Here is a 20,105-nt window from a genome sequence, read left to right on the forward strand (position 1 = left end):
CCTCCGGCCCAAAATACAAACATACATGCAGTAATCATAAGTAGTGACATTGTATACAATATTAACAACAGTAATAGTGAGACGTGTTAAGTAAAAATAAAGATAAATGCTTATAGATATATAGTCAAACAAGTAGGCGTGAGTTAAATGTATTTGAACAAATATCGGAGGTGGATGTTATGAAATGATTTGGTAGAACATTTACAAATGGAACAGTATCGCACAAAATATACACAATATGCGAGCTTGACTTCAGTTCCAGTAAACTCGCCCGTAACTTATAAGCAGCGTCAAATATCTACCCAATGCAAAAATAGCTTGTTGCCTAGTGTCAGACATAATGAGCACAAATAGATGTTCTGCTATATTACATTACAACCAGTTATCCATGAAATATTGTTCTCTTATATGATCGTAAACAGGGCAGATTAACAAAAAGTGATACTCATTTTCAATACTATACGCATTCCCATGTAGACACAATGGACAGAGTTTATATTCCCTGTCGATACCGAAATGACGACCTTTTTCTATCATAAGTTGGTGACCAGAACAACAAAAATTCGATAAACAGTGTTTAAAACGATATGACAATTGTGTAGATAAGTAGCGTTCTGGTTCAATTAAGCTTTTAAACAATTTATAGTGTAAGCCTTTTAGACGGGAATTTATATCCCCTAAGAGAGTTTGCTTCGCACAGTCAACTAGTCTGGTATGAAATATGTTTAAGAAGGCAACACTGTTTCCAAGTTCATTAGTAATCCATGTGAGTCCAACCCGAACATAAATAATAAATGTTTTATATGCGTTGCCCACGTTACTAAACCAGCTTTGTCTATGCGTCGTAACATTAAGAAACACTGCTTAGGGTATCTCGAAGTAGCCATCTGTGTCAGAGTTACCCAGTATTTGACACACTTGATCATATAGTCAACGTTTAGTGGCAGGCGTACATTCTGCTAATGCAAAACTGTTTGTTACGTTTTGATTCAAACATGCTAACCTTTTGCAAAACTGAATTTGTACGCCTTATATATCGCAGATTTTATGACCCCATAATTCCGCTGAATATAGCAATATAGGTTTGACGATTGCATCAAATAATTTAAAAGCTTCGTGGTGGTGGAAGTTTAAATATTTTTGTTAACGAAATATTGAGTCGGCTGCCTTTTATTGAGTCGCTTGCATTGACAACGTATCCTTTGTTTTCGTCCAGCATAATTTAGGTGTAAAGAAGGATCCTAGGTACTTGTAAAACGCCACAACTTCAATAATCGTATTGTTGAAGAACCATCGCTCATAATGTCTAAGTGGGCCACCATTTTTAAACAAAACAATTTTCGATTTGTCCAAATTAAGCCGCATACCCGTGGACTCGCAGAATTCTTTTATTCTACTTATCTGTATCTGTATCTGTATCTAGCGGTCTCGACAGCTGCTGCAATGTCGCCCGCAAACATCAGTGCCAGAATTTCATCTACTTGGTTCAATATAAAAATTCCACTTCCGCAATGCTGCTTCAAGTGAGTGTCAAGGTCGTTTCTAAAGAGCGCAAAAAAACAATTGAACTGACGCATCCTTGTTTTGTTCCGATACTACAACCAACATATTCCTTGAGGTTTTTTGACAGTTTTACACACGAGCGAAGCTGTCTGTACGTTGATTTAAATACGCCTAACAGAAGGCTGTTTTCGTCGACCCATTTTCGTACTAAGCTGCTCCATAGATTCTGATGCTTACAACTATCAAAAGCTTTAAAAAAAGTCAATACAAATACGTATGCTATTTCTCGCCGTTTTGTTATTGATTTTTGAATAACAGCGTTTAGCTTAAACATATTGTCCGTTGTACTACAGCAAGATCTAAATCACGCTTGTGACTCGTCAATTACTTCATACAGATCAGCCCATCGTGTCAATCGAGAAATAAGAAATTTTGGTGAAAACTTTACCCAAGCAAATTGCCGCCGAGACAGCTCTATAGTTATTCGGATCCGATTTAGATCCTTTTTGTGTATTGGAGTAATCATACTCTCGCACCATTCCACTGGAATACGTCCGGTTGATAATATATAGTTGGAGAGTATCTTTATGTACGGCAGAGTAATGTGAATTGTATGTTTGTACATTTCTATACATGCCCCGTCTGGTCCTACAGCACATCCACTGCGTAATGATTTTTGGCTGGTAAAAAATACATAATCAGTTATTTCGCAGTCCAATATACCATTGTCTCTAGTGCCTTTTACAGACTTGAAGATATTTTCATATACATGGCAATAATTGGTGTCAGAAAACAATGTTTCAAAATATTCCAGCCAAACATCTGCACCAATAACGTTAGTACTCCAGTTTTCTCCGCCACTAGCATTGTTAATACTTTTCCAAAAACGCCTTGGGTTTTTACTATTCTCAATTAGCATATTTCTCCGTTGATAAACATTTTGCGCGACAGAGGTTTTTGAACACATTTTTACTTGTAAGATATACACGTATTTCTAAGTCCTGTTAAGAATTTGTGCGGCGGTATCGACGTAAATTATTATGTTTTTCATATTTCGCTTTATTACAGGCCTCGTCCCACCACTCAGGTTGTTTATTTGCAGTGTTTCGTTTGTATGGTTTAGGTCTTGGAATGGAGTTCTTCATACGTTGACCCGCGATTAAAAATAATGCCACAAAACCATTCAGACTATTGGCGATATTCATACCAGTAGAATGCATAAACTCGTCAAATAATTCTTCGATCAAAGACAGCTACAGTAGACTCCAGCCAGTTGAACATGTCAAAAGATTTTAGTTGTATATCGGTTCCTGCTAGTTGATCGTCGTCAACGTGGTCTATAGTGTCCAGTGTTTGATAGTGTTTGATTCATGATTTTTTATATGATACCATTTGATAATTGTTTATAAACATCATTACTCTACAGTGTAGAGCGTATTTCGTTAAGCAACAACAATACTTTGGAAATCTGAAGACATTGGAGGTCACCCTGTGTGTTAAATGGCCGCGTTCATTTGTGTTACACAACAGCTTATCTGGCGAAATGCAATACCTCAGAATGTCGCCCTAATACCATGCTTATTTATAATGTTTAAAAGCATTATATATAGGCTAAGTTCGATAATCAGTCGGATCTCATTAAGCACGTTAGGTCAAGGTCACTGTTTCCAAAAATACAATAATGGTTTCCACTCAATAACTTACGCTTCTGATTGCGACTGGGCCTATCAGTTTAATATCAATGCAACTGTGCGTCCAAATATAGGAAAAGTTTTCGCTGAATAAATTGAGGTTTTGATGGCGTTATTACAAAGAAATGTTGCATGAATGTTGATGTCTTGGAGACTAAGCATGTGATCTTTGGCAAGTGTGATAAGCGTGAATGTCACTGTTACTAAAACAGAAATACAGCTTAAATTATGCTTAATTATTAGAGTTTGGATGGAGATATTACCGGTATGCTGAAATTGTATGTGTAAGTATCTAACCTGCAGACATAACTTAAATTAGATTAAATTGGCTTGTACACGTTACAGACCCGGGGTTACAGCTAGACTTAGTTTCACGGCCCATAGGAATCTACGCCCACCTAAAACAATTTGATATTTAGGCCAATCTGCTTTCTTAATTGTGTCTTTTAAAGCAATACTTAATATAACGCGTGTCAAGCATAACCGGCGATTCACCGATTATCCATTAAGATTACTGACTGTTGAAATAAGCGTTCTGTGTTAACGGGATTCCGAATAATTGTATAAAAAGCAAGTTGGAACTTGCTCCTTAAAAATAACCACCAATGAAATAAATACACGATGGAAAAGTAAATATTTATATTGTATTTAAACTAATAACAATATTTCGCCGCTCACCTTATTATGCATTTACAAAACATTGGAACATCTATAAATGCATATGAATATTCGAAAAACAACAACAATGGTAAATGAATATTATAGAAAGACGTGATTTATAAATAGCTGGTTGCTTTAGTGACTTAATGGGGATTTCCATCGGAATTTCCACGCCTTAGCTCTCTTCAAAAGTTGAAATTAAAAGTTGTGAATACTTGAATCATTCCAAAAACTTAATTTAATGGAGACGTCTGCAAGGAAGCTGATCTTGTGGTGAGATACTTTTTAGTTGTAATCGGTGTTATGTGTATACAGGGAAGTGAACATTATTTGAATAAGATTCTTTTGCATTTTTGTTAAAATAGTATTTTCTTCAATTGTCGTGTACACGTGTATACGAGAAATATTTTTACAAAATTTTAAGCCCATATAAGTATAGACACTTTGCAATCACAACACTTGAATATAAATTATTTGTTTGCATAAGATAAGTACTGCAGTACAGCTCCATGTTTTATTAATACATTGCGCAACTTCTAATTATAGAAACATGAAAACAAGCGCACTATACATGCCATTTACGGACCACGTTTACCGTAAAAAATCTTACGTTGCCACACGTATCCGTTAGTTTACTAGAGCTCGATTGGTCATTGTCTGCTCGGTTACTACTAAAATGTACCCCGGGTACTCTTACGTATTCTTCAATGTACCCCGGGTACGGGAAATAGTCCAACTCGTACTCAATCTCCACGCAGAGTTGTCGTTCTTTGCTATCACATACCCCAACATTCGAGAACATTGTATTCCAAATAGATTCACACCCAAAGAGAAATTGCACAATTGAAAGTGCGGTGTTAACTCCGCCCACGAAGGGTTAGGGGTAGGGGTAGGGTTAGGGTTAGAGTAAGGGTTATGGTTAGGGGTTAATTGATGTGTAATATCAATTTGGTATCTATTATTTGTGTCGTATCTATCTGGAAAACAATGCCACCCTACAACATTTGATCCAGCCATGCTGGTTCCAGTAAAATCTCTTAGCGGAGGTTGACAAGTACCCGGCCAATTAAGACTGTACCCGTTTTTTGTTCCTGCAAAAAATCCGATGTAAAACGCGCTACGGAATACCAAAACAGAACTCTCTTCGAACAAAACCTGCCTCAACAGCTTTTTTGCAATCTCTTGCACGACGGTTTCATTCATTCACCTCTGTGATGGACTCGGACAGTAGTCCGTCCGAAGTCATATGATTTTGAAACACATATTCATAGCATTCAAAATGGCGACGCCCATTAGTTAAATGTGCTTGAATAAGTCTGAAAGCGGTCCATGTGTACCGAGACGAGCGAAAAGATGTGTAGCTGCCTCTTCAGCTAGTAACACATTGACTATTGGAATCCAGAATGTAGTTCAAATGCAGAATTACCAATGGTATTATCATATCGCCCCATTGGTGCAAAAAGGTACCATGTGCCTTTTCATTTCAATGTCACATGTTGCCTTTTTTGCACCAATCGGGCGATATGTTCATGTAATGCATACAAAGTTTTTTTTTATGCATTTTTATTTTTTATTTTTTTAAGGCGCATCATACTTTGTTTGTTTCATAAATCAATGTCTCTAATCACCAAAAGTTGTGTATGTAATATGTATTGGGCCATACAAATGTGATTCTATGTTTAGCGTCCACGTGACCTTTTGAAAGTAAGAATCAGGCAGGAATAAAAAAATGACGAATCTATAAAATGTTTAAAAAATAAATAAATACAAAATCTTTTCATGATTGTTGTAAATTTCATAGTTATTGTTGTATACATGCAATGGTAAATATTGTTTTTATCATATTACTTTGTTACTTAAATAAAGTAATTTAACTGCAATATGACTAGCAACACACTGCTTTGAGGAAAACCATCTCCTTCAATAATATAGCAATCTTAATTCATTATTATAATATCATGGATATGGGTGTTTAATGTAAGCAAACATGCAATTTTACATCACAGAATATTTAAGATTTACAATTACTGAGTACATATATTGAAAGTAAAACCTAAAAGGGCAATAAAACTATACAAAAAGGTAGTATTAAAGACAAAACAACGAATTAGCTATGTTCGAATCTATGCAGTTATTGATAATGAGAGAAAAATCACCGTTCTAAAAGATGAATATTGGAACTGTTTATATCTTAATAAAAACAAAATACTTGTTCGGCAGTCTCTTGGAACTATTTAAGTACAGACTTACTCTAAAACGGGCTAAATTTTTGTAAAACCTACTTATCTGTGATTACAAAGCTGATTAATTTAAAATCATTCCCATATCACATACCGTATAAATTCTTATTATTGTAAATTAATGAATCTATCACTGGTTGATTCAATCAGTCACCCTTATTTGTGCCTAAGTGTAAATACATTTTTCCTAAGTGGTGGAAACCATGATAACAACTATTCACAAAAAACACGAACAAAAGTTTTGTATGGAATAACGCAGGTGTTGTTGGCATATGGGTCACTGTAGATATTTTTCATACACCTAACATCACAATTTTCTGCTTGATCAAAAAAAAGTTCGAGCACCCCATAGACAATAAACATAGAACCAAATTGTATGGCTTTGTTTGATAATGAGGCAAAAATCAATGGATATGCTGTGTCACACGGTCGGTGATATTATATTAATGGCATCTAACAGTATATAGGTGTCTATCGCAACCGTTGTTTATTTTTGGTGTTTTCACTTCATATACACTTATATTTGTTAATGCAGCATCAACATACTAAAACAATATCCCTGAAAGAGAAAAATAATCTATTTGAATACCAACCGTACTTTCGTTTTGACAACTGACGACAGAATGATTCGATGTACGATGTGAGTCTAAATGCAGTTTTCACGCAGATTCGTTCATACGACACAAAGACACAAGTTTATTTTACGGATCCTTTCGGCTTCAGGACTGGGTGAGTCATTTAAAATATCGAAAATAACATATATTTTTTATAAATAACTGGTAGCAAGATGAGTTGTAGATAATTGGTCAGTTACCACATTTTAACTAATTCTTTTGACCTGTTAATTCTTTTCAGTTCAATTCCATAGTGAAAAATGCCCATAATATCACTTTAAACAAATACAATTAATATTAAAACAATACACATATTACAAAGTATCCAACATCTTTGAGATTGACTTAAAACAAACTTTAGGGATTAACTCGCTTGAAGACCCTGATGAAAATAAGAAATGTATTATATAAATTGCATATTATATAATTTCATCTGATGTATTTCTTAACAAGTCTATTTTCTTTAAATAAAGATTTTATTATTATTATTATTATTATTTTTATTATTATTATTATTATTATTATTATTATTATTATTATTATTATTATTAAGAGGTAACTGAAGAGGTATTAGACGTTAGCTACCCATAATTATAGGAGTACAGTCAAGTAACAATTAACGGATCATTACTAATAGCGGATCACTTTGATGTTTAAGAATGTGTATCACGATTAATAGTTATCATTTTTAGATGATACTTTGCAGACAGCATATTCAAGGCATTTTCTTTAAACGCGATATTTTTTTTATCAGAATCGGGCACCTGTTTGTCAACAATTTAACAGAAACTAACCGGTCCGTATGAATAATGTTCAAGAGATTTCTACTACTAGGTATTATTCATAATATTTAGATCTTTACTAAAGGTATCAGAATTGATCATATAATATAACCACTAATTTAAAGTTGTTGAATGTTAAACATTGCTCTCCCCGTATACAACGAGCAAAATTACGATAAGGTCCCCTGATTTGTTCGATAAATACAACCGAACTTACCATCTCCGCTCTTAGTTATCCCCTCTCTGTAAATAAACGTTTGCTGTTGAATCAATGCCTGAAGTCACGTAATGATTTCATATAGTTAAATTGTGCTCGATTGGTCAATGTCGGCTTATATACTACTTAAATGTAACCCGGGTACTCGTAAGTATACTTAAATGTACTCCGAGTACGGAAAATATACTAACACGTTCCCGACCAATTTAGACTGTACCCGAGATTTATGAAGTCAGATGTCGTAAAACGCGCTAAGAAATACGAAACAATATTCTGTTTGAACAAAATCTGCCTCAACATACTTTTTGAGTAGGAGTTTTGATAATTTAGAGACCATTTCACAGAATGCATAAATATAATCATTTTTAATTAATTTAGCGTTAGAATTACCATGTACGTTTCAGTATATTTTATGAACCCGGGGTACATTTAAGTATACTTAAGAGTATCCGGGATACAGTTAAGTAGTACTCGAGCCAACAATGACAAATCGAGCATCACTGACGCGTCAATGAGATTGCACGTGAATGAAAAGATGAATGAGTGGTTTCGATTTTTTTTTAAATTGATAGTACATACACAATACTGGAAAAATCAACATTTCTAATATTATATATACAACATTATTTAATGTCAGATACTTAATGAAAAACATTCAACAAGCTGCACACAGACATTGTGAAAAACAAAAATAATAAAATGGCCGAATCGAATATTCGGTATAAGAACACTACACTTATCCGCTGTACCATTACAGTGTGAGGCTGCACCCGTACCGCTCTTTATGTTTAGCACCCAGGCGGAAGAAAATGTCTTCATTCATGTGCTCGGTTTTGGGTTGTTCGCCTGCGAACAACTACGGTTAATATCACGTGTTGCAAGCCAGTTTTGTTAGGTACTATATACCTGAAAACTGCCGCATCCGCGCCGAGAAAGAGTTTGCCGTTAATGCCAGAAGTTTCAGTTTTTCCACTATATTCATTCACAAATTGACACATACAGGGCAGATCGTGTTCTATTGAATATTTTTGAACGGAGCGTATATAGAAAACATCAATAAACACTTTTTTTTTAATTATCCGTGTCGCGAAAGAGAATGATAATGAATGATGAAAATAGTCCACTATTTGCTGCGTCTTAATCACGTGGTATTTTTGCGCAGCACAGGTCATTCTAAATCTGAGGCTTTTAATAGATAATGGAAAATAAACTACTGCTGATCAACAAGTATAGGTGGATATGGAGAGTCCAATACCACAGCCATAAATCACGGGCGCCACAGTTTTTTGGCGATGCATTAAAAAAATTATCTTTGAATTTTCAAAATAGACGGTCCTAAGCGCCCCCTCGGAAGTAGCATTGGCTCATTTTTTAATGCATAGCAAAGAGGTGGTGCCCCCGCTTAACGGCCGTGATAACACGCGTCTGTTGCGTAACCTCGTTGATAGTGCTTGCGTGTGTGAATGTCAGAGTTTATTTACAGGTCTTGCTGCGTCTTCACGACAGCCTTATGTGCGGACCTGCCCCTGTGACCTGTCAGGGGAAAATATTTTAATTTTGAACCAAAGTAGGTCAAATTTACCCCAACTGCTCGGGTTTTCGCCAAAGGTTTATTATTATTAATATTACTATTTTTAATACAAATACACCAGTGCACAGTGGCCAATGAGACCTTATCGTTCACTGGTATAAAATAAAAATAAATAAATAATAATAATAAAAAAAACAGGAGGAGAATTATATTACAATTATAAAAAAACGTTAATCATAGTAGACCCGTTATAATATAAAATAGATAAATGATAAGGAATATCTTTCGTTAAGTGTGCAAATTTTGTCCTATTATAACCATAATTAGTATTGTTATCATCATCATAATTAACCCCAACTTCATAATCATCACTAACATTAAAGGGGCCTTTTCACAGATTTTGGCATTTTTTAACTTATTCATTAAATGCTTCATATCGATAAATGTAAACATTGGATCGTAAAAGCTCCAGTAAAAAATCAAGAATAAAATTAAAAAAAGGAAAAGAACATAGCCCGGACCAGGTTTCGAACCAGTGACCCCTGGAGTCCTGCCAGAGTCCTGAAGTAAAAACGCTTTAGCCTACTGAGCTATTCCGCCGAGTACATATACTTGAAGTATTTTATACGTTATATAAGCAATCTTCGTAGTTTCACAAAATTTAACGACAAAAACAGAACTCTCCAAATTATTCAATCGTTTCGCGTTGCAACGCTTTATAATTTTTAGGTTTTAAAATCGTCAAAAGATGCATATAATGGCTATATAAGACCATGGTAAATGTTCAGTATTACTGTTTCCTCACAAATATCATAACTAAAACGAAAATTTGCGAATCTGAAACAACTTTTTTCAATTTTGTCAATTTACCAAAGCGTGAAAAGATCCCTTTAACATAACCATCATTCTCATCATAACCATTATTATTATCATTATTATAATTATTATTATTTATGATTTTTTGTTTATGGTTTGTTTACGAAATTGTGTGTGATTTTATAGGGCTCTCCGCCCCAGGAGAGGTATTAGTGGCGGTCCGAGCAGGATACAGGAAACGCCCCACTTCCAGAGGCGTTCCTGTTTCTTTAAAGTGCCCGGTGTAGAGCAACGATACACTGCACCCCCGTTTAACGTCCCTCGCGGAAGACATGTGAGTCAGTTAGGTTGGAATTAACAGTATTAGTAAAACAGTTTAAACACGCACACACTAATAACCAGATATATGACCAGTGAGTGAAAATCTAGCATATTGCAGAGTAGGTATACAGCTTCTTTCCTAATTTAGACTGTTTCCTCGTCGCCCATATATATCAATTAAAGAAGTGAAACTCGAGCTGCTGGAGCAGTATTGAATTTTCATTAAAAATATCATGCACTGTAAACCAGATAATATGAAGAATATAAGAGAGCATGCGATTAACAAGAGAAAAAACGCCACCGTTGGTTTGGTTTGGTTTGCATTCATGGGTGAATTAGAATTTCCTAACTTATGCATTTAACACTCCTGTCATATAACGGGCTCTGTTTAAACTACACAACGGGAAAGCGTCATCTACACTACAGTAGGGAAAACAACAATAAAAACCGTCACCATTCTTTTTTTGGTTATGATGGGTGGGTCATTTCAACAGAGCCAGAGTGCACGGACAAGTTGGTATTTCGCCAGGCGCGCCCTACTTGCCCTGCCGACGCGCTCCACCCAACATGTTTTGTTAGTGTGGATATGGGAAAAGTTTACTTGTCATATTTATTTACAACATTATTTACAGCTATAGGGGTTGCACTGTGAGTAAAAGCGATTTGCCCACGTGCGCACTTAATATCTTCCGACATTGCGTGGAAGTATGTTATCTGTGTGCTTTCCCCTGCCTTCGTGGTCGGTGGCTGTTTACAGCTTAAGAGAAGGAAAAAGAGGGTCTCGCGGAACCCTGGGTTTTGTTACCTAGAGCGCTATTTGGTTGTAAAAGAAGGATTAGAGCTTATCCATAGTGGTCGAAAAGGGCCAAGTGACATATGTATTTGGGGGGAGGGGGGGGGGGGGGCGTACCCTTCCGTCGTTTTAGTATTATTAGTCTTTATCTATTTATTTATTGGTGTAATTTTCCTATATATCTTAAAGCGCAGACGAGGAAACCGCGAACATTCGTTATAGACAGCTCCCTCATCTTTGCCTTGTTTATAGTATTGTTTATTTATGTATTGACGTCAACAAGGTGTTATTGGACACTGCATTGTAATGTACTACCAATCCAAAGTACATTTGGACCCCAAATACAAATATAGGTTCTCGGCGTGCACATTACATGCAGTGTTTCTATATCTATTTATTTGTTGATGCAATTTTCCTCTTGTCATAAGTACATAAGATAGTCATTATTAATTGGAATCTTTAAAATTACATATATCATGGATTGTTTTACGGTACAGTTTTAGAACCAAATTAATTAATAATAGTATATAAGTTCGAGCCGGGCCCAGACGAGTGACTATATGGACAACACCGGAGTGACCATCGTCCGAGACCCGCCCGTCATAAGTACATAAAGTTGCCATTATTGATCTGAGTTTTTATTTATTTATTTATTTATTGATTTTAATTTTCCTATAGGGCCGGGATAATATGGTTAGGTTCAGTTCGGGCCCAGACGAGTGGCCATATGGTGCACACCGAAGTGACCATCGTCCGAGTCCCGCCCGTCATTAGTACATAAGATTGCTATAATTAATTTGAATAAATGAAGCAGTATATAATTGACGGTATGTGTTGTTATTTCTATCTACCGCTAATAGTCCAATGGAAAATTATATTTTATCTAAGTAGCCCGTGTCGCGCAAAAATTTAAACACGTGCAGTCGCACGACAGGAGCGATTCCGCTTGGAGGCATCAACAGTGAGTCGCGATTAATGATAAGTGGGTTTTTGTAGGCCGCTATTACCCCTGCACTTAGTTCTAGTCTCTGTTCAGCGTGTTTAGGGCATATAAAGAAAAGATGTTCAAACGTGTTATGAATGTTGCACTGGGGGCAGAGGACAGTTTTGTGATCCTGTTCATTATACCCTTTTTGGTTAATGATTGCAATTAGTTCGCGCGCGCTAGGCTTTAAATCAAAGGGTAGACCTTCATGGGAACCTATTCTGGCAAGTTGGTCAGCGTGTTCGTTACCCGGAATGCCTACGAAATTTCGATGTACGTGATTTAATTAGTATATGTATATTTTATCGAGGTACCCCGTGTCTCGCAAAAATTTGAAAACATGTTGTCTTACAATAGAGCGAAGAGATAGTGCTTGCTAGTACAGTGCGTTTTAAATATTACATGTCTGGGAAACGTTCTTTTGTTCTCAACAGGTAGCGGCGAGTTCTCCTGTATTCTCAATTGCACCGGTGATAACAACGCAATTTTATAAGGTAAAGTTTGTTTATACTCACAGTTCTAAATTTATAAAACGTTGAACATGAGTTAACCAATATTTTCAGGTAAACTATAGACAACGACAAAAATGCTTTATAATCGCTTAAACCGAATATAAAACAACTAAATATCACAAGAAATATCTTTAAAAAAGATCTTCTGTGTACATGCTGACTTTGAAATAAAGTTTGAAAAATACGTTTCTAATAAATTAAATTGAAAACGCAAGTTTAACTATTGTGTTATTTTCACAATTACGCATATTCACCGTATGAAATGTGTATTACTAGTATAAGTAGATAAAGTAAGTATTAGTAGATAAACATTATACTACGGGAGTTCACACCATATGTTTCCTCACATGGCTTATAATGAGTTTATTTCTTTAACATCGAAATTTATTGTATATAAATATTTGATAAGCACGCAGTTTTTTTTCGACACATTCAAATCCCACTTTCATAACCGCGTCATGCGAAAAAAGGTCTTATGGCGTTTTAACCAGCGTAGCTCAAGGCCGGCCTGCGATTTGCGCAGTCTGGTTAGAGGCGATGCTGTCTGCAATAAATGATTAAATCACTCTAGGTTTTATGGTCTATGTATCTTCTGACTAGACTGCAAGTTGCGCATGCTGGGTGGGCTATAGCTATGATAGCATAACACGGGTCTATAAAAATCTCATTGCGTTTTGTAAATGGCATATTTTAGCACAATGTTTGTCGATATAAAATTGAATTCAAAATAGCAAATAAAGCAAACTGGCAAATTTGGGTAGCCTATTCGTGTGTTCAGGAACGATTTCCAGACGTGCTGACCGAGTACGGCAAACATTTGTGGTTAGATAATGAAACGATTTTCCCCTTATCGTGACACTATACTATTTTGGTAATGTTTGTTTTCTCAACTTGAAAGCAAAACTGTGTTTATCGATAGTCAATGATATCTTCCCCTAACGATTTAGTGACCGAGTACAAACCCTTGAAATTCTGGGAGATGGACTTCATCGCATAATTGTAGCTGGGCCACAATTTGTGTCTATGTGTCGTTGAAACATGCAGAGAGTAGTCCGGAATTCATTACACTGAACAATGTTACATCCTTTAGGCTGTGCAACAGACACAGTGATTTGGTAAAAATTCAAGGGATTTCTCTCGAATCAGCCAATAAAATATTCGATTGTATTCATTCGTGTCTGCTGGTTTTATGTAAAGGTCATTTAAGGTGAAAAGCTGGGTAAAACTGATACGCGGAAAAAAGAGCATAAGTGTTTTATACCGATGTTAAGGTAAGAGACTGGTTGACACCGTGTAAACTCCTAGGGTACCAAGTAATGCATCAGCTACAAAGTACGGGTCAACAGCGCTGTCTTTATGACTACCTAATTCGTGAGAAACAAGTATTGCTCGCAGATTTATTTTATGGAATATTTTGAATCGGTATATGGTGTCAAAACACAAAATTTTGTAAAGGGAATTTCCATCATGAAATTATATTCTTAGTGTGATAGGTATTCGATATTCCGACATTGTTCATTAAATATGATGGTCATTGCAAATATTATTTTATATTATCTGGTTTTCTCTTTACCATTTTCATCATGTTTTCTATACTTTCAGAACGTCAAAAAAGGGATGTTGTTATTTCGTTTAAGTTATCGCATATAATGTAAATAGGATTATAAACAGTGCACACACATCTCGACCTGTGTGCTAAGACACACTCTTGATAAATTTGAATGGGTTGTGTTGATATCAAACTTGCGATTAAAAAGCTATAACATAATTTTGATAAATGAGTTGCGTCTAAGATTATGCAATAACGAACAACTTCAGTGCATTCAGCGCTTTGATTTTCTTTTCTTACGGACATGTCTAATTAGTTAGGTAGGGGAAAGTTACACCTATCGTATAGCAAAAATGCATCTTCATTTATCTTCACAAACTTTAGAAAGATGACAAATATTTACATTGTAGCATTTATTTTTTGTTTTTAAAAGCATATGGCAGTACTTGTTTTGTATACTCTGGCGGCAAAGTATTTAAAACCAGCTTACACATTTAGGCAAAACTGTTAAGGTTACGCTTGCGGGCGCGAGTTGCCTCTTTTATTTAAAATTTTACATTTTACGCGTCAACTTGTTCATTGGAAAAGCTTCTTTCTAGTATATTATCATTGTTTGCTGCAACGAAAACGGTATACGTTGTTGCAAAATAAAACAATAACATATATTCATTGTAATATGTACACTAGAATTAAACGCGGTTTTGTACCGGGATCGAGCCTGCCATTTTAGGCATAATTAAGGACCAAACGTAAAAAAACATGGAACAACTATTACACAGTAGTGCGTACAACTGGATCTCTTATTATCGTCATTTTTTCAAAGTATGGTATCGCTGGTATGTATAATCAAGCCGACAAACTTTTATCTTTCAGATGTTCCGTCCTATCTGCGCTTATGAGACCTTATTTTGCCTGTGAAGGGAGCTATGAAAATGTCGACCAACGAATTAACTGAAGATTATCTGGAAAGGCAAGTCCTGTTTTGGAGGAAAGATATCACGAGATGCATACAGAAACCGACCCTCGTCTCCCGACTTGCCGCTCTTGATGTCATCAGTCAAGGTAACCCTCAAAACTGCTTTATGAGTCAGACACAATAAATAATGTATTTTTTTTTTAGTTTGGTTGGGAACACTCTATGGTTTGGATATTCCCTACATCAACTTTTTCTATAGTCGTTTATGTCATTAACATCAGTAGCCCTGTAAACAATGAAGGGTCACCTCTACCATCATCTTGGAGGTAACACGTTTTGATAACGAAGTTTAGAATCGTATAAAAAGACTTGCCGCTCTTGATGTCGTAAGTCATGTTAACTCTCGGAATGACTTTAACGAAATGAATGGTGTGCTTGTGTTACATCTTTGTGGGAAAAAAATCAAGGTTTTTGATATTCACCTAATTAATCTGTTTGTGGACTTTATAAATTACATTAACATTTGAATAGAACGTCTGTTTAAATATTACCGATCTTTGTTTGGACATTCAAAACATAGATTATGAACTCAAACTAAAAAAATGTACTTAAAAGACTAGACGATGTTGATTGTCATTTAACTTGTATATTGTACACATTTTGTTCTATGCATTAACTTGCATATTTGGGGAAAAACATAAAAAATGAAATACTTTGTCATTGCAAACAAATATCAATTCGCTAGTCAGAACACTATCACTGCCTGTTTCAGATACATCGATGAAGCACCATGACGGTTATATAAAAAATGATGCTTTACTCGCTGCTGAAAAATTGATTAAAGCTGTCTTCAAGAGCAAAGCACCTAACAAGTGGTTTTCATTTCTGCAAGCACTGGACGAGGAAGGTGTGTTTGTAATAAACAAAATTGGCTGATCAAAACGATGATGATGATGATCATGATCATAATAATTAACAACAAAAACAACAACAACAACAACCGCAACAAAATCAATAAATAATCATGGTGTTCACCATTATTATCATGGTTACCATCACCATAATAATTATCATAGTTCTCTTAATATAATAATTATCATCATCACTATTATCATACTCCTTATCATCATAATACAAAATAAAGTAACAAATCAAGCAACAAAAGAAGTGTCGCATGTTTGTTCTTTATTTAATATGCATCGCAGACTGTTTAATGTAGTAAAGTTAAGCGCCTTTTCAGGATTAGCGCATTTAAAAAAACTAATAGAGTTAGGAACCCAGGAAACGCGAGAAGAACGCGAACATGGCCGAAAAATGATCCAGATATTTGCCCCTGAACTGGAGAGACGTGTTGACCCTCTCGATTTGTTGGGTGACCTTGTTGCACGAGGTGTAATAGATGATGACGACGCAGATGCTGTTCGTGGGATGCAAGCAAACAATGGGAGAAGATATGCGGTTGTGTGCCTGTACAGACGAATGCAGAGTCGTTTACGTCCTGCGCAATGGTACTACGAGTTTCTCTGTGTTCTTCAAATACAAGGATATACAGACATTTTAGAAATGATGGAGCCGCAATTTTTGATAACACCCACTGCATATATTCCAAAACCAGGTACATGCTATATAATTCTGAAAGAATTGAGCATAACAGTCAACAAATCGTATATCATACAGGAAACCTTTTTAAATGGTACATTAAATTCATGCAGTGTTACACTTGTTAGGTATTTCATGTTTTGAATGATCTTTTGTAGAGGATGCTCGGGTACCAAATAAGCCACCCAGAGATTATGCTGTGACTGAACATGTTTTACAAGGTAACATTACATTTAGGTCGTTAATACATGTAGAGTTCTGTAAAATACTTTAAACCAAACTATCTTATACAGTATTTTCACTCTCAATATTACCTTATTGCCTTAATCATCCTGGAACATGTAGACGATGGAAATGTCAACCTAATATCATAATAATTTATAAACGGACTTGTTTGTTCAAATTGTCTTGATAACTTTTGCAAAGACAGACAACATATTTCTTCAGTAATATAATAAAAAAAAGATGGTGGAAAATTCCATTTGTTCGTTTCAGACTTACTCTATCCCAGCCAGGAAACGAAACTGAATGCCAATCCGTCCATCTGGAATGCAGACTTTAATATTCAACATGCATCTGCTGTTGGCTGGTGTTTCGACCCCCTAATTGAAACCATGTCCTCTGATTCGACTGCTTATAATAAGGATCAAATGCCTGTTGCTCTAGCCCACGACACGGATTAGGGCTTTGTTAGAACTTATGGTTTATCTAGAAGACCTCCCGTTTCATCAATGTCAATATCATCAGAAAGCTCTTCGCACACTTCTGATAACGATAGCATTGACGACGGTCGTCCTCTTCTGGGTCATGCTAAACGAATTACCGCAGACGGAGATGACAAGCGTTTGAATCGCAATTCTGCAACATATGTCACGTATGGTAAATATTTGACAAATCATTACGTACAACAAAAGTATCTGCGCATGTATATTGTCCTATTACAATAAGTTTTATGTTAAAAATTGTCTGGTATGTTGAAAATATTTGATTTTGCTCTGCTAATTGTAAATAGTAGAGCAAACTGTTTATAATAAATTACTATGATGGTTCATTTGTCCGACAATTAATACGTTACAATGTACGAAACTATCTAAATAACAATGCTTCTTCAGCTAATAACGTACAGAAAGATATTGTTTTGTCACAGAGCAGATATATTTAAAGTACGTATAATACTTTGGTTATTTCTTTGCATGCAGTCGACAGTTCATCGTCTCAGTTTGATCAGTCAGAAGACACTGATGCATTCTGCACTGATAAAGAATCTTCATTGTGTGACGACAGCGAAAATATGGATGGTACAGGTTAGAATTAGGTTGAAACAACACATTGTGAAGAAATGCTTAATACGTCTGGTAAAATGTATCAATTTCGCTTAAACTGAAGTAAACATCCATATGTTAATATAAATAATGTTGCAAATACACGAAATTATAACTAAGCGCCTGTATATTTTATTTGTTTGGTCGCTAAGTGCCTTTAATAGTTTATGATACACGTATTTATAGGCAATGGGTTATACACAACGGTGTTCGAACAATATAAGCAATTTAAGCAAGAAAGCGCCAAATTTCACAGGAAATTGACGGCAAAAGGGCTAGAGATTGACCCAAACTTTGTTGGCAGAGCCGGGCTGTTTACTAAAATCATAGAAATTCTTCAGAAACGTCCGGGGTTAAATGGTCCAAGCTCCGAGAGACATGCAAAAGGTACCTTTATATTTATTTAATATTAATGTTTGATACTTAATGCTACATGAAAAACAAGATTCAAGACAAGTTCAACAAACTTTCTGCAAACAGTCCAACGCATATTACATATTTTCGTTCGACTAAGTTGTAAGAATTTTCTGTAATTGCGGTAATATTGGTGTTATCTTAGTTAAACAAAAGTCTATTGCATCATTAGTTTGTATTGCTTTGCTCTTAATTTTGCGAAAGTAATATACATTATATTAAAACTATTGTGATATAATTATTGCTTTTTAAGTTATAATTATGCGATTGTGTTATATATTGTTCTCGAGCAGCTATCAATTTAAAACAAACGTTATGGCGGATAATTGGAAATGAAAACTATTTAAAGCAAGAGCTAATCGAAACGGGTACGGCAGTTTTTTTTATAAATACAGGATTTTAATAAACAGGAATCTCTATTAAACATATTTTCGGTTAGTGTTTGACCCCGCATTAATAATATAATTCAAACCGACTATAGGACCGATTTACATGACAGCCCGATGGTATACCGTGGAAAGAGTCGTGTATTGCAAGGACATATCTAATTGTATATCCATGATAATTTTCGATTGTTCTTCTAGGAGTCGTCTTGTGCGGACTGCCAGGTATGGGTAAGACAAGTTTAGCAATCCAGATATGTAACAACCTTTTGTGTGGTTCGACAACAAATATCGTTAGAAAATGGAATGTCATCGTCGTCAATCAAAGGTAAGCTTGGATTGTAATCTTGTCTTATCAAAATGTGGCTTGACGTTATCTGTGCATTCACAGCACAGAAGAAAGACAAAGGTATACTGTCTTTAAAACAACGGTTTTATTTCCCCGAGTTGGATACTTTTTTACAACGTTTCGTAGATTTACTTTCAGTATTTGAATAACAAGCGCTTTAATCGTTGTTTCCAGTTTTGCAATTAACATAGTGGCAGGATTTATTCAACATTTTTGCTATTACTCCATTAATGTTTTTATTGATTCATCTTTTCTCTTCCCATTTATGTATCGATACTTTTTGTTTCGCACTTTGAAACTTTCTCGGCAAAAGGGGCAAGCTCAGTGAGTAATGGGTTTAATTGAAAATAAAGGATTCTTCATAACCTTTTAAGTTGTAGGTCATACACTAATTTGTAAGAAAATATCTCTAATACATGCCATTCGTATGTGCTTAAAGTGCAGCCAATCGGCCTGGATCTCCCTTTCCTGTTAATGAAAAATGTGATATGTTTACTTACCGCAATATATCTGAAATAATTCTCTGAACAGCAAACATTCAACTTACCGTTTCTAACATCTTGGTGTGACGTTATCATGTATTTTTTTACATTTCCGCTACTGTTAGGGACAGATCAGAGATTGGAGAGCTATTGTCCGATATCATCGAGGGCATTGGCAAAGAGATGGGGATGGATGATATCATCTGTGAGTTTAACTCCGTGACTTATCAGAGAAAAAATGTCATGTCTCTTCTAGCAGAGCTAGGCAAGAGTAAAAGAGGTTTGTTTAGTTCTTTTATTAACTGCAAACTTATAAGGGACCTTTGCACGTTCTGATAATTTGACAAAAAAAAAATGTTTGGGTATTTTCACATTTTTGTTCAAGTTATTTTTTTACTAGGAAACAGTAATACTGAACGTTAACCA

At 35.4% G+C, this 20,105-nt stretch overlaps 1 long non-coding RNA gene across 1 annotated transcript in view; it reads left to right on the forward strand.

Annotated features, from left to right (window-relative positions):
• The first annotated feature begins 4,014 nt into the window (after nucleotides 1-4,014).
• Nucleotides 4,015-20,105, forward strand: part of LOC127853145 (uncharacterized) — a 29,364-nt gene continuing 13,273 nt past the window's right edge. Inside the window, exons 1-12 of the long non-coding RNA XR_008036504.1 lie at nucleotides 4,015-4,127; nucleotides 9,191-9,274; nucleotides 10,241-10,388; nucleotides 12,588-12,647; nucleotides 15,088-15,276; nucleotides 15,903-16,037; nucleotides 16,371-16,745; nucleotides 16,888-16,950; nucleotides 17,225-17,608; nucleotides 17,929-18,033; nucleotides 18,238-18,438; nucleotides 19,050-19,959. This is a non-coding gene — a long non-coding RNA (uncharacterized LOC127853145). The remainder of the gene's footprint in view (nucleotides 4,128-9,190; nucleotides 9,275-10,240; nucleotides 10,389-12,587; nucleotides 12,648-15,087; nucleotides 15,277-15,902; nucleotides 16,038-16,370; nucleotides 16,746-16,887; nucleotides 16,951-17,224; nucleotides 17,609-17,928; nucleotides 18,034-18,237; nucleotides 18,439-19,049; nucleotides 19,960-20,105) is intronic.

This window comes from Dreissena polymorpha, chromosome 12, assembly GCF_020536995.1.
Source record: "Dreissena polymorpha isolate Duluth1 chromosome 12, UMN_Dpol_1.0, whole genome shotgun sequence".
NCBI classification, from domain to species: Eukaryota; Metazoa; Mollusca; class Bivalvia; order Myida; family Dreissenidae; genus Dreissena; species Dreissena polymorpha.